The following is a 15,330-nucleotide window of genomic DNA, read 5'->3' on the forward strand; positions in this document are numbered from 1 at the left end:
CATTTTCCTTTGCTGCTGGCTCAGTCCTAGAATGGGAAAAGTTTAGTGCATCAGCGTACCAAAAAATTTACCACCCTGCAGCTTCTGCAGAAGATGCCAGCTGTAGCACAGCACACAGATATGACGTACACAAACTCCTGTTCAGATCCAGAAATCCTGCCATTATTGCTTTGCATTTTACCCTGTAAATGGCTATTCTTTTGCTTCCTCTGTGCCTACAGAGGAAGCTGCAGGAGAAACAAGGAGCTGAAAATGTCAAAATCCAGTAAATAATGCACAGACATTTAAGATTGCTTTTGTTAAAAAGCTCTGTGTTCTTACCTTCTTAAAATGTTGGGGATTTCACATCCCCTCTTGTTACCATACATAATTAGTAAAAAGTTTCTGCTCTGGTTAATACCCTTTTTCAAAGGAAATATGAGTTGTGTACATTGGAAATGAAGAATCTCACATTACAGTTTGACAGTCATTTAAGTTAATGAACAGCTTTTGGCATTTTTATATGCAAAATTTATTTTTGTGTAAAACAACAAAAAATTGGCTACAGTTGAATAATCTAGTTTATTTTAAAAAAAATTATAAATATAGTTCATATTGGACCAAAAGTGGACTTTAGGCTTTCATTATATAGTAGGGGCTACCTTTCAGTATGGGACTAGAAAAACAAAATTGAATTCAACAGGGTTGCTCCCAGGCTTAGTGATTACAGGTATGTGTGATCCTGAGAAGTCAGGATTAAATTAAAGTCTTATAAGCACAGATATGCTTAATTGTATGTTTGTGTATAGCATCATATTACTGCAGCTATGCACTTGCTAAAAATGCTGTATTGAGAAGGAACTGACACTGCATTTTAGTAACATTATACAATTCTTTCTATATGTAAAATATTTAGAGAATGAGTGTTTGGGAGGATGACTTCTGATAAAGTTGTGGCTATACCTTGGGTAATGAGCAAAATGTCACTTAAGATGCACTTTAGGATGCCCTCTTTTTCAGTCTGAAGGATGCTGAGGTATTTGAATGTTACAAATTATTAATTTTGGAGTAATAGTTTCAAATAATCAGTGCTAAGTATTTCATGAGTGTGTTGCACCTTTCAATAAATGTTTCTATTTTCCTAAGTTTGTCTGTAATTCTTTTTTTTTTTCTGTAATACAAGCCATATTAGCAGAATGTGTGTCTGCATTCACAAAAGATCTGTAATTCTGGATGCACTTTGTCTGTATTTAGCGGGGGGGGGGGGGGGGGGGGGTTGGGTGGGTTGGGAAGGGGGGTCCTTGCACGGTGCCAGGGGCAGCATCTAGGCCGAAATGGAGAACAATGCTGGTGATTCTCCTCCTCATGAAAGGCACTTGTTACAAGCCTGAGTGGACTGGTCTGTGCTGGGAGAAGACAGTTCAAATACCGTGTGCTGTTCAGATGGCAGCTGACACGAAAGGCGCAGCTATCCATAAATATCCGAGGACAAAAATAAGATTATCTTCTGTTATGGTAAATAAGAGAGAAAAGCCAGTCTATTTAAAAGACTGAAGACAAGCAGCTTCTCAAGCTCATTTTCCATCTTCAGGCTCGGTGTAAACTCTTGTACTAGACAACCTCAAATTGAGCTTTTCACAGTATTTGACTGTGTGTGAGAGGATGCTTAGCTTTTTTACCCCCCTTTGCCTTCCCTCCCGCACATTGCGGTGGTGTGAGGGTGCCTAGCAGCAGTGCCGCAGTGAGATGCTGTGTGTGCCCCGTGCCCGGGGCTGCTGTGCTCTGTGTGTGTGGGGGTGTGTGTGTGTGTGTGTGTGTGTGTGTGCGTGTGTGTGTGTCACCCCGGGCTCGCTGCTGTGCTCTGTGTGTGGGTGTCTGTCACCCCGGGCTGGCTGCTGGGCCGTGTCACGCCCGCAGCGGCGCGGGTGAGGGCTGAGCTGCGCCGAATGGATCCGCCAGGCAGCTCCCATCGCCTCCCCGCTCGCTGCGGTTCCTGCCGTGCCTCCTGCCCGCCGCAGGAGGACCGGCCGTGCTCCGCACAGACGCCAACAGCAGGGAAGCTCGAAGAGCTCCCGCAGAACAGCCGCGCCCGTCATGGTTGTCGTGCCTTTCCCTCCTTCCCTCCCTGGCAGGCGGGACAAAGCCCCCTCCTCCTCTGCACAACCAGCCCTGTTGTTCTCTCTGCCGCTGACGGACCTGCTAGGCCCGGCCCATCACGCTCAGGCAACCTGAGGTGCTATTGCTTCAAGCAGATGAAAAGCCCCACGGTAAAACCGGCGGCTCCGCTCGGCACGCCCGGGCCGGTGGCGCTGCCAAGCGGGAAATCCCGGGATCCCCGCGCCCGGGGCCGGGCGGCGCCTCCCGCCGCCACCAGGGGGCGCCGCTGCGCTTGGCGCGGCGCGGCCGCTTTAAAGTGGGCGGCGGCGCGAGCGCGGCCGTTAATGGCGCCCGCCCGCCGCGGGCGCGCCCGCCCCCGCCCGCCCTCACCCCACCCTCACCCCACCCTCCTCCTCCTCCCCCTCCCCCGCCCGAGAAAAGACCGGGAGCGGCGCCCGCCGCGCACACTCCGGCTCCGCGGGGGGTGGAGACCATGGCTGGGGCGGCGGCGTCCTGCCGCGGCTCCGCGGGATAGCGTGGGACAGCGCCGCGCACCGCCCGCGGGCCGCCCGCGCCGGCAGGGGCTGCAGCGGCACGGTAAGGCGGCGGGAGCCGGCGAACCTCCGCGGCGGTGGGAAGGCGTCGCTCCCCGCGGTGGGGCAGCGGGAGGGGGCGCGGGGGCATCCACGACCCCTTTACGTGTAGGGCTGTGCCGGGCGTTCCCCGCCGCGGTGGTGTCCCTGTCGCTGCTGCCCGCCGGGAGCCCCTGGCCGGCAGGGCGCTGTGTCGGGAGGGGTGCCCGGCTGCCGGTGGGCACGGCGGGGCGCAGGCTTCCGGCGGGAAGCGCTGCCGCCGGCGAAGCGCCGCGCTGGGGGCGTAATGACAGCGGCTCCCCAGCCCCCGTGTGCTCTGTCCTGGGGTTTCCATAAACGAGCGAAAACGTCTCGAAGAGCCCTGTGCCCTGGAGTGCAGTAGCCATTCTTCTGAGAGGGCGGAATAATGAGTATAGGGGTCTGTGGAGTGCCACCCCCAGCCAGTGTTCTCAGTACAAGCGGAGCTTGCAGCCTGGGGAGAAACCAGATCGTTTGGGTTGCAGGGGTGGAAGTAAGACTCGCGTTTTCCTTCCCTGAGCTGAAGTGATGTTACCGTTGACTTTTTTTGAGCTCTTGGAAGAACCCATGGGTATGATAATGAGGTTGTCTCCCTACCCGCTGAATCAAGGTTATCTTGTTCCTAAACAGATCAGGCCCTGCATCATGTGTTTATTGCTTCTATAGAACTGGAACAGAGTGTGTCAGCGGGCAGACTGATGGAAGAAGATACCAGCTGTTTGAATTTTTGCTATATTCTTGGAAATACTGTCACTTCTGCCCTGGAACATAACATTCCTGTTCTACAACAAGCATAAATGATGATTTATAAATAGATCCATTTGTTTATATTGCTCCGTGCGTAGCCAAACAGCTGTTTACTTTGGGAAATTGATTGCTTAATTTTACATTAGCTTATCAGTGCTGGCCCAGCAGTGGCTAAACTGAAGTTACATGTTCTTGGGCAGAGTGCTACTGGAGAGATTATATCAGTAGTTTAAACTTCTGGTGGCTGACCTGTCTGCTTGTGTGTGCTTCTCTCACAGGCTTCGGAGGCTAGCGAACGGGTGACTGGGGGGTAAAAGTGTGTGTAGGGTTTTTAGTATGGTAAGGGGAAGATTCATGCCTTTAATGAAAATGCTTAGTTTATACTTTAATGGGACTTTACAGTGTGGGGAAATCTTAGATTATTTTTTTCCTGGCAGTGAGGTATGTGAGTGAAAAAATATGATTATTTTTTCCTGGCTGTGAGCGTGTCAAGGTGTCCTGACATGAAGTTTGTTAAATACCCAAGAGAGGCAAGATCAAGTGAGAAGGGTGGTGGTAGGAGGGGAAAAATAGTTCCTTTTGTTTCAGAGTGTCTTAAAAAAGACAGGATTTCCCCCACCACCATCCTTGCCCCTTGGGATGAAGTGTTATTTCTTTACTGCCCACCTTCCCTGGCCATCATGTCTCATTGTCATTATCCTCTTGTGCAATCTGTGTGTTATGAGGGGGAGAAACCATCTGTGATTGAAATAATACTACAATGATGGGTGTTTTAGTTTGATATAACTAGTTGCAATAAGCCATCCTTTATGTAAAATAGAGGCTTGATTTCATCTTATATCTAAATCACCATGATTCATATCCTAGGAGCTGCTAGATCAAATGTTTGTTGTCTGTAGTTATTGTAGATATTTTTCCCTTGAAACACAGTAGTAAAAGTTACACTTTTACACTATTAAAAGTAACACTTACAGACTGTTGGGATTTTTCCCCATATTTAGTCTTTTAAAGTGATAATTTGTAGGGGGGAAAAGACTATATGGTTGCTTAACTTTTTTGGTTTTAAGCGTGGGGTTTTTTTTTTTCCACCCAGCCCTACATTTCAAGTATTTGTCAGATTTCATGTGGGTTTTTTTATAACTTCTGACAACTTTTCTTTCAGTTAAGCCAAAGGACAAAGCTGCTGTCTTAAACATGAGTTTTGGCTGCAATGTCATACAGTGGGTATGAATGGCTTCAGTGTATCTGCTGTATTTTCAAGAATGCTCTCATAGGCTGGCAGAAAACTCTTATTTGCCCTCCCAGTGCTGAATCAGGGAAAAATAATGGCTCTGATCATCCTGCAGCCTGGTCGGCAAGCACAGACCTTTTCTCTCCTAGAGACCTGGTGCAGCAGGGGAACTGGAACCTGTTATACTTGCCACCATATATTCTGTGGATTAGTATCAGTAGTTATGCAGTTGAGTTGTTGTCTGTGGTTTGATTAGAAGACTTGCTTTTTATTGTGTTCCTTTTTACATCTTTAGTTACAAAAAGGAAATGGGACACGATTACAAACTAACCCACCACTCATTTTGAATGTTATAGTGATTCTGCTGTGTCTAACTTAGGCTGTGATCAGCTGTTCTTTTTATAAGGCAATATCCTTTTCTGTATTGCTTTGCAGAAACAAACTCATAAAATTCATCTCTCCCTGACCTTTTGAAGGAGTTCAGACAAAAAGATCATAATGATAATGTCTGTTTTTCAGTTCTGGTGGCTGGAAGGAATTGTTGAAAATATACTTGCTCTTTTGGCTGCTTGCTGCAAAGTGATAGGAATGTTTTTTGTATTTCCTAATCAGCTGGGATCAGAAATGCTTGCAGTTTCTTTGCATATGCAGTCAGCAAATTCTGGAGCTGGCAGTGATAGCATAATATGGATTTTCAAATAGCTTGGATGTTTGCTGATGGTTCCATTTATAGTGGTAACACCATTAAGTGTCTTTTCTCAAAAAGGCTGCAGAAAATGAGGAACAGAGAAAGTGAATCAGTATGTCTGGTAACTTTTTATTTCCTGTGAGGACAGAACAACTTGTCAGATGGTTCCAGACTTGGCATGACTGTGTTATTTCTTTATTACAGCAGCATTTTCACCTTTTTACTTGAAGAATATCAAGTGAGTCGTAGCTTTTTGCCTTGAAACACCTTGCTGTTATCCTCCAGGTACCAGTATGACAGTTTAATACTACTTCATCCTGTTTATATTGAATGGAAATGATTTGTGATTGAAAAAATGCACTAAAACTTATTAAATACAAACTTTTTCTTCTTCATGATGTCCAATAAATCATCTGAAACACTTCACTTCAGAATGTGCATGGGTCTTGCAGGTTGTCTGGAAAATAAAGTTCTATCTTACCAGGTTCAGGCAAAATTTTTTTCATTATATAAAAATGTTCGGCTTTGCTTGCACTGATCACTGCTTTGCTTGTGACCAGCCAGGCTCCATAGTTTTGGAGTCTTTATTTTTGAATTTCACTTGGAAATTTTACTGGCTTTTCTGTTTCCAGAGTATTTGGGTTATTTCCGATAGCCATAAAACTCCAGTATGAACTGCAAGCTATGAAAGCTATCACTATGGTCCTTGGAGATAGTTTCAGCCGACCAGCCTTTGTCTCAACTCCACTCTCTTATAAATAGATCATATCTAGGATAAGAATTGTATACTGTTCTACACATCCAGTCCTTGCAGAGGACTCATATTTAACCAGGAATATGAAACACGAGGAATATGAAAATGAATTAGGAAAATATATTGAGGCCAAAATCCATTATTAGCCCTTGATAATCTGGTACATGATCATCTTCTTCCTATGCTTATAATTTCTGTCATTGCTGTTCAGCAGTTGATTTGTTTCATGTCTGATTGCTGATGAGGATCTGTGTGTGGATTTTATAATTCCACAGATATTCTTTTCCTTCTATATATACATTTTTGTGTATGTACACAAAACATATGCTATATACAACATTTTGTGCAGTATATGTATATAAATATTTTTTACTTTTCATTACTCTAAATGGCATCTGATGGGGCCAGGTCTGACAGAAGCATCAGAAGTTGTTGCATTCTGTCCTCCTATACAATGCTTTCAGTCAGGGCTGCCTCCCTGCAGTGAGCACACAGGATGGTTGTGGTGATATGGGTGAGCGGAGTCTGTTCCTTGCCCAAATGCCCCGTCCCTGGGGTGGCAAGAGGGGTGTTGCTGCATTCTGTAAAGCAACTGTATTTTTCTGGGCCTGATGCTTCAAACAGTGTTTGTCCTCTTAGGAGGAAAATGAATGGCTTTTTAAGTCTGGGTTTCCTTCTATTACTACTTAAGGGAAACCATTTTCCCTTCATCTCTCTGTTCCCGTATTAAGAAATACATCCATCCAGACAGAATGAGAGCAATGCTCTGTGACTTGTGTGGTCAGGCTCATGTCTCCAGTGCAGTCTTGTAGCAGAAATTGCAAGTTCAAGACAAAGCTATGTGCAGTCAATGTATATATATATTTTAGCCTGGTTTTCTGACAAAATAGAGATTGCATGCAACTCTGTGAATGTCTGACTTTCATTCTTGCTTTTTATTTCTAAACCTTTTGAGCCATTCCAATTGCATTTGTGTGACAGTGGTATCTTATCTCCAATAAACCTACACCTTTTCTGGCAGTAGGCAGCCTTGGCAGATGGGAAGATGCCTGCTGAAGGGCATATTGAAGTCTGAACTTTTCCAGAAACTTTGATACGCATTTCTAAGAAACTGGGTTTTACTGGCTCAGTTGGTTACAAATCTACTTACATTGTGCTTCTATTTTTGATACTGTTTCAAATGGCACTTTTCCTTAATTTTTGAATATTTTTACAACAGTTTTGAATATGAAGAAGAGCAAGTGTTTAATTTTTAGCCCCAAGCAGCTTTATAATGTGGTAAAGCATGCATGATGAGAAAAAGATTAATTGTTTTTATAAAAGATTTTTTTTTTATTATTGCTCTTCATGCGTCCTGCTTATGTGAATTCCTGTTTGTTTAAATAATTATTTTAACTCTTGTCTTTTAATAATTTTGCTTTATAACAGCAATTCTTTTGACACCCAGGAACTTTTTTTTGTAGTTGTATAAAGATTGTCCCCCAACTGGAACAAGACTAAATGAGCTGCAAACTGAAGCACTTCAGTCTTATTTCTGTATTTCTCCTCAGTATTTGTTTTCTGTAAATAGACTGTGTGAACCTTTCAGTTAGCTGATCACTTTTGCACACTGCTATCTGTTGAATACATCTTGTGGTCTTTGTTTGTCTTGTCATGCTGGCTTGATTAATGTTGTACCATCATCTTCCTTCATGAATAATGTATTTCCTGTCATGCAGTTGGAGCCTAGAGGAGAAAACACCTACACACACCTACTTTCTTAGATTAATTATGCATTACTTTTACCTTTGATGTGTACTGTCTGTTCTTACTTTTGTGGAAAAAATGCTGACCAAAAGATACATGTTGAGGGTGTATAAGGTGTGTTAGATTTGTGGAAAGGCAGACCATATTTTAAAAAAAAACCAAAAAACCCCAACAAAACAGCCAAACCAAGCTCCAATTTTTATTAGAGTTTTCAGGTTTGGGTTTGTTATTTTGTTTGGTTTTGTTTGTTTGTTTGTTTTGTACTTCTGATATTTGACCTCTTGTATTTTGAAAGGCTTGCTGGTAATTTCTCTCTACTTTAAATCACCTGGTTTTACTGTTGTCAATTACTGTTTCTTAGGTGTATGTGTGTGTTTCTAACTTTCTAGCAAAGTTGCAACAGTATTCATTAGGTCTCAGTGTTGCTGGAAAGCTGTGAGAGGTCAGACAACCACATCCACAGCTGTAGGATGCATTTGCCAGCTCAAGTGGGCTGTCGATGGTTGTTCCATGTTGTTTGGTCTCATTGATCCTCAGGACCACTTGGAGCCTGCTGGCTTCTGCCTTGCTCCAAGGACTGAGCTGAGGGCGTAAGCTTTGTGCCTCAGGCAGAACAGAGCAGTTGTCTCTTCCTGTTGATCACTGAGAAGTGAAACGGATGCAGGTTAAGTACAACATGGTGGTGAACTTTGTAGGTGCTACAGGAGCTGAAGCCAGCTGCTTCCTAAGGGTGCAGTATGTATTATCTGTAGTTCTGATGGTAAGCACTTAAAAACCTTGGAAGCTTTTGGATGCTCATCCATTCATACCCATCTGCAGGGTGTAAGTTTATCTCAAGGGTACAAGCTTGTTTGTTTCTCTTTACAATGTGATTGTGACAGTCCCTGGCCTTGGGGAAGGTTGTGCTGGAAGAATTGGTGCTGTGTGAAGCTTGCTCAAAGCAGTGCTGCTGACCCTGGCACTTCTCCATGCTGTTGTTGGCTCTGCTCTGTGTATTTAGTTGTGCCCTGTACTTTGGATCCTTGTGGCTCTGAGGGAGCCATTCTCTGCCATGTGAGTTCATCCTTCTCTGCACTGTAGTTTTTCTCCTCTGCTGCTTGTTGAAGCAAACAGCTTGGCTCCCTCAAACTGCTGTCACTGGGCATCAGCTGTGGTGGTGTTCAGAATATGCAACCTCATGTCACCCATCTCCTTTCTTGCATGATGTGATGTCCCACTGGAGCAGCAGTACTGGCTGTTTGCATGGATTTATGTCCGAAAGATCCTTTCTTAAAGGTTTTACCCGGCTTTTATTGAGGGTGGAACATAATAGTTAGTGGTTTTACTGTCTTAACCCCTTTGCATCTGTAGAGTCACTAGGAGTGTGATAAGCCACTTGTCTGTCTTCTCTTTTGTTCTAGCTTGTCATAGTCTCAAAAATAAAATCTCACTTCAGAGGGAGCAACAGGGTAGTTCTAACTTCAGTTCATGTTACATATTTAGTCAAAAATCAAGGTATGTCAAATTCATAGACAACTCATGAATCCAAAGAATGTGATAGTCTTTTTAGCAAACTGTCAGTTAGTGCTAAATATTTGCATCAGTCACTTCACATTTCCATTAGCTCCTTAGAAAGCTGAAATTCACAGATTTGAATGAAATATAACGTTTGACAGTGTTCCCTGCTTTTCAATTTAGACTACTGCTGTGAAGCGTTCTTATAGTTACAGATAAATGTGTTTTCAGGGGCTGCTCTTTTTTGGAAAGTTTGCTGTTTTGCTCTGTCTTCTCTGAAAGGTCTGCATGGGTTTTTTGGGGGGTTTCTTTGGTTTGATTTTGTTTCCTGTCCTCCATGATTCTACTGTATTGGACTTCAGACCAACACAGGCATGTCCTTGCAACTTTTATTAATAGGAATAGTTGCTTTTGGATGGGATGATTCACCACAGCTGCCAATATAAGGAAAAGTCAAACCATCGTGCCCCTTCATTGTGCTAATAATAGTGATGTACCATTTTATTGGCTGGCAACAGTGCTGTTAGTGGCAGCTTCAGGAGGGATTGCAGCAAGGGCAGTGAGGAGCTCTGCTTTTTGCCTTTTGCCTTAGTATCTTTTCTCATGCAGCTTCATTTCTCACCCCATGAGACTGAATCCATCCTTTTCATTGAAATAGCAGTGTATTTTCACTGTGCTATCATTCAGTTCTGATCTTGAGCTGTGGAAGGGCAAAGATAGTGCTATTTTTGGAGGGAAAAAAGACCCATTAAAAAAACCTGCAAAAAAAGAGAGAAAACAACAGTTTTTGTGTTGCGCTGGACAGGATGTTACTAAAACTATAACCTGGAGAGTTCCAGGGTAAAACAATATGTGCACGTAAAGATGTCCTATCAAAATCACCTCAACTAATGTGAAAATGCACTTGCTTTCTCAATAACAAGGGAGTTTCTATGTGATTGCCTTAATGTGGGACTTATCCAGCCCTGCTGGTTATGAAGAATTCACAGTATCTGGAGCTTTACAGGAAAGAGAGGAAATCATTCTCTTAAAAAAATTCTTTACAGTCAAAGAAACTTAAAACAAGCAGGCTTAAATGAAAGACAGTATGTGTCTGAGCTCTTGGAAATTACTGAAAGGCTGCAAAAAGTTAATATCTGGCCATAAGCAAGTAGGTGTTCCTAGGAATGGTGTGGAAAATGCTCTTTGTGGGGGATGTAGACCTGAGCTTAGGTATTTCATATTAGCTGAAGTCTTTGTGTTTGCTGTCAAACTGTTTCAGTGCTTGAGTGGGAGAAAATTGGAGGTTACTCAAGGAGATTGTTCCCAGACATTCATCGGACTTTGTTTTTTTTTAATTCAGTGAAAATATGTACAACTCCACTACCTGAAAACAGTAAATACTGTAACGAGAAAATAAAGAATAGTTTTGAAGGCTTGTGTTCCTATTTTATATGGGCACTTAATTTTTGAGTATGTGCATCAGATAAAGCACATCATGTTTTAATGCATTTATTGAATGCTCAAAAGAGCTTTGTAACAAAATCTTCTGTGATTGCATCATTATGTTCTTAGGGAGTCTAAGTGCCAAATTGACTTTGTTTAATTGAGGTGGCTCCTGACATTTAAGACTATTACATACCAACAGTGATGGAAAGTCTGCAGGGATCAGAAAAGATTCCTTCGTTTAGCAGAGAACTTTTTTCCCTGAACATACTGTTTTCATATTTCTTTAAAACAAGTTACTTTTTCATAATAATAATAATACAGAAAGCCTCCTCCAGTCCCTTCTCCTCCATATTCTTCCTACTTGGCATCCATTCAGTACATGGAAATAAGGAAATGAGGATATTTTGAAATAGAGATAGTTTGCATAAATTATTTCCAAAAATATTTGCTGGATTTGAATGTTGATGTTTTCTGTGAATGTTAACAGTTAATGAGTATAATGAAACTGTCAAAGAAAAAAAGATATGAACTCCTTAGAAAACAATAATGTAAATACAGTTTTCCTCTCAATGCAGTATACTTCTGTAGATGTCATCTATTCCAGGGAAGTACCACATATGCAAAGTGTGCAGATGCAGAGAGTGGCTTTGGGGCAGTCTGTCCCAAAATAAACAAATGTTGGGCATCTGATGGTAGGTCTTAAACTGTATGAACTCTTATTGTGTGAAGGCTTGTTGTGCCCACTAATGGATGAGCAGTGCTATGTGATGGGAAAGATAGGAACCACTTGAGAACCCTCTCAGAGGATTGGCTGGTGTTAGCCATGAAGGCAGCCAGGTTGAAAGGGCCTTTGGCTACTGTGGTGCTATGAATTGCAGTATTGCATGCCTTGTCACAAATGAGCACACAGGGAAAGGGCTGTGTGCTCTGTACCTGGAGCTGTATTTTCCTTCATGACAATTCCTATTTGGATCTTTTCCCTCTTTTCACGGGCTGACCCTGTGTTCTCCTGTGTGTGTTAGGAGGGGTGTGTTGGTTAGTTGACTTAGTTTTGGGACCCTGTGGGAAACTTGAGGCAGAAAACTGAAGATAATTTGAATGTAATTCCCTTTTCCATCTAAGAACCATAGTCTGCTCTTAACTGATAGTGTCCTTGGGAAATGTCTGATACGGCACAAGATGTAGAAGAGTACTAGCTGTCACCTTGAGACAGCTCTCATCCAACAGGCATAGGGGGACTCTCCCCAAAAGTTCCAGGGCTACAGGGAGCATATGCTTTGGTATAATGCCATTATATCAATTTCTTTTTGCCTTCTATTTTGTCTTTATTTTGGCTGTGCAGCTCACTGCCAGTGGCGGTGATGGAGCCATTGCCAAGTCAGTCCATCTGGCTTAGCCTATGCAAAATTCAGTTGTACCTCAGTGCACATCTGTGCCTCTTGGTGCGTTGTGTGTCCACTTTGTAGCCTGAAAGGGGTTGCCCAGTGTGTTTCTCTTCATCCAGTCCATCTCCTGTGTGATCAAGTTTCAAGAGGGAAAGAATGTGAAACTAGGGTCTTCAACATGGAAGAGAATGTTTCCTTTTATTTCTTTCAGTCAAATACTTTGTGTGTTTCAATGTATCTGAGGTTAAAGACAACTAGTTTGGTCCATTTCTGATTGACTGACAAAAGGAGGTCAGGTTAAGTCTGTGTTGATTTCTAGGTCAGATTGAACCTTAGACCCTTTTTTAGTTTAATTTCTCCCTAGAGCTTGTAAGTGAACAATAACTTCAAACATTTGCAGATGAAATTAAAAATGGATTTATGTTCTTATACAATTATGAGAAAGTTGCAAAATCTAGACTGTTTTTACACCACACTCAGAACCCAATTATGGTCAAATTATTTTAATATTTTTCCCTTGGAAATTAGACTAGCCATGTGGGAAAAGCATTTTTTTTTCCCTACACAATTATATTATTTTTTTAAATGGTGTGATATGCCTACCTCTACATTTCTACAGGAAAACATACGATATTTAGTTGACTTTACTGCATTTGGGGATCTTCTGGAAGGCTTAGAAAAGCTCATCCGGTGAAATGAATGTGAAATCATGTTTTCATTCTTTTAACTTAAGGTTTTGTTTGTTTATTATTCATTGCAGGAGAAAACTAAATACAGGGAAGACATTTTCTGTTCTGGGTTTTTAATAAGCAGGTGTGTATGAGGTAGGGAATTGTCCTCTCACAAAGGTTTAATTCTGTGTGCTTTTCTATTGTATATATTATAATAAACCTGATACTTAAATCCAACCATCTCCTCTTAGAAATCTAAAATGACAAAACTTCTTTAGAAGTGCATCCAAGAGTCAGTAGAGTACTAGTAGCTGTCAGGTTCAAAGCAAAGCTAGCAATTAAATCTTCTGGCCTATCATGCTAGAAACGTATTATATTTCCCTGTTTTCAGCACACAGTATCTCCTGTATTAGTATGAATGGATCTATTAAAATGCCTTTTATCACTGTGCTTTGAGCTTTTCTGTCTTTATGAAATCATGTAGCTGCTTTCTCTAAAAAGCCTTTAAAGAGCTTCCCACATCTGATCTGATGAAAAGCACCTCAGCTGGGAACCAGCCAGTCAAATAGCTGTTCAGCCATGGTAACCTGAATAGCACTTGTCAAGAGAAAATGGTGTGGGATATGGAAACCAGAGGGAAGGAGGGGAAGGACTGTGGCAAGTCAGCGGCTTCCTACTCTGTTTCAGGGAATCCATGGGAATTTCATCTCCTGGCTTGAGCAACAGCATACTTAAGTTGGCACTGTGCAGCAAGGAGCTTTACCCAGAGTACCTAAGTGCTTCTCTCTGCTCTAAGCTGTACACTTATATTTTGTTTCCAGGATGTAATTCTGTGTCTCCTTGGCAGAGGGCATCAATATGTTTGTGGCCTGTTAGTACCTGGCACAGCAGAATTTCCCTCTGACCAATGTGTTGTGCCCCTGGCTGCTGCGGGAGCTGGCACTGCTGAGGGATCTCATCTTTCACCCCGTGTTCCTTGCCCCTGTGAGTAGGGCTGACAGTGTAGGACTGTGTGAAATGCTGTCTCCTGACAAAGCTAAGGAGGCTGGTTTTGGACATGTTTTGCATAATCACAAGTTGTCACCACTATAAGTAAAGTGAGAATCCAAAGCTGAAATTCCTTCTTGTGCATATAACCTGTCAAATCTCATCCTCTTTCCTATGTGCCCTTTAGCGTTTGTCCTTGGACCCTGTGGCTGCTGGGCTGTGAGCTGCATCATAAGCTCTGACAGGATGAAGTGCAGAGAGATGAGTTCACGGCCATTTGTGCCTCCTGGCTACTCTGGGCTGACACAAAAAATGGATGATAGGCTGTCACACAAATATAGAGTAGATCCCACAGCATTTCTTTCCACATCTGCCACTGGTCCTGTGCTGAGACTGACACAGGTTTCTTAATTCTTCTGCTTGTCAGCTTGTGGCTCTGTACAATACAGCTTTCTGGTTGGGAAAACCATTACAGCACATCAGCAAAAGCCTGCTAGGTGAATGGAGCAGCAGCCAACTGTAAAATATAAACAAGTAAATAGGTATCTGTGGGAAATAAACTGAGAATCAAGATATTCCAGGACTAAGCCTAGGCAAGACATGTTTGACATTTTCATTTCTAAGACAGAAGCATAAAAACAAAACCTCATCCAATTATGCTGTTTACCAGATTGTAATAATAACTAAGTAGCCACAAAGAATGATTTATTTCTTTTTGATGAGTAAAACCAAAGGTATGTATACAGGATGTAGCTGTTCGGGATTCTTGGTGAAAAGTTTTCCAGACATGAAGCATGAGGGACTGCATCCTGGAAAACAGCAACTCTGCAAAAGTGTAGGGATCAAGCTGGATACAGAACTCTTAAGGTATCAGTGCACTGTTACTGGAAGAGAAGAGAGGGCTAATTTAATCCTTGGTTGATGGGATTTATAAAATAAGCACTTTTCTCCTGGCATGTTAGAGGTATTATTAATGACAATAACACTCAAATTCTGTATCTGATCCTAGTTTTTACGTCTTTAAAAGGTCTTTTGAAAACCTTTGTGTTGTATAGAAAGAGTCGCAATAATGGTTAGTGGTGAAAAAATTCCTGGAAGTGATGTAATGTGGAAAGGGTGGAGTGTGAGCAGCTGCTTTTTTTTTACCTGCATTTTTATTAGTAGTTACTAGATTCCTGTCCAGATAATTTTAATACAGACTTGAAGATGTCCAAAGATAAATGTCTAAAATATGCTGAATGGATTGATTAGTCAGATCATCTTTGTGCGATAAATTTCTTTGTTCCTGATGGATGATAAAACTAGTAAAAAATGATCAAGAGAAAAGGATGAGAAGACTGAGAAGGTTATTAAAATTATGGGAAAAGCATTTGGGAGGGGTTACATGAATTAAATAGCAATAAATAATTGAAATAGCCCAGTGGCATGTGCAGGAAATGACCATTGTTTATGTCCTTTCAGAAATTCTTGAAGTTGGGTTCACTTGGTTGAAGTCTGAGAAAAGGAGGAAGA

At 42.2% G+C, this 15,330-nt stretch overlaps 1 protein-coding gene across 6 annotated transcripts in view; it reads left to right on the top strand.

Moving 5' to 3' along the window:
• The first annotated feature begins 2,538 nt into the window (after positions 1-2,538).
• Positions 2,539-15,330, top strand: part of RNF144A (ring finger protein 144A) — a 62,405-nt gene continuing 49,613 nt past the window's right edge. For 4 of the 6 annotated variants that reach the window (XM_066179878.1, XM_066179882.1, XM_066179880.1 and 1 more), the window contains exon 1: positions 2,539-2,673. The gene's annotated coding sequence lies outside the window, so the exon portion shown is untranslated. Of the gene's footprint in view, positions 2,674-5,407; positions 5,639-15,330 lie in introns of those variants that run through there. The other 2 variants (XM_066179879.1, XM_066179883.1) reach the window with 2 other exon arrangements.

This window comes from Chamaea fasciata, unplaced genomic scaffold (genome assembly GCF_029207755.1).
Source record: "Chamaea fasciata isolate MVZ Bird 193981 ecotype frontalis unplaced genomic scaffold, bChaFas1.0.hap1 SCAF_3, whole genome shotgun sequence".
NCBI classification, from domain to species: domain Eukaryota; kingdom Metazoa; phylum Chordata; class Aves; order Passeriformes; family Sylviidae; genus Chamaea; species Chamaea fasciata.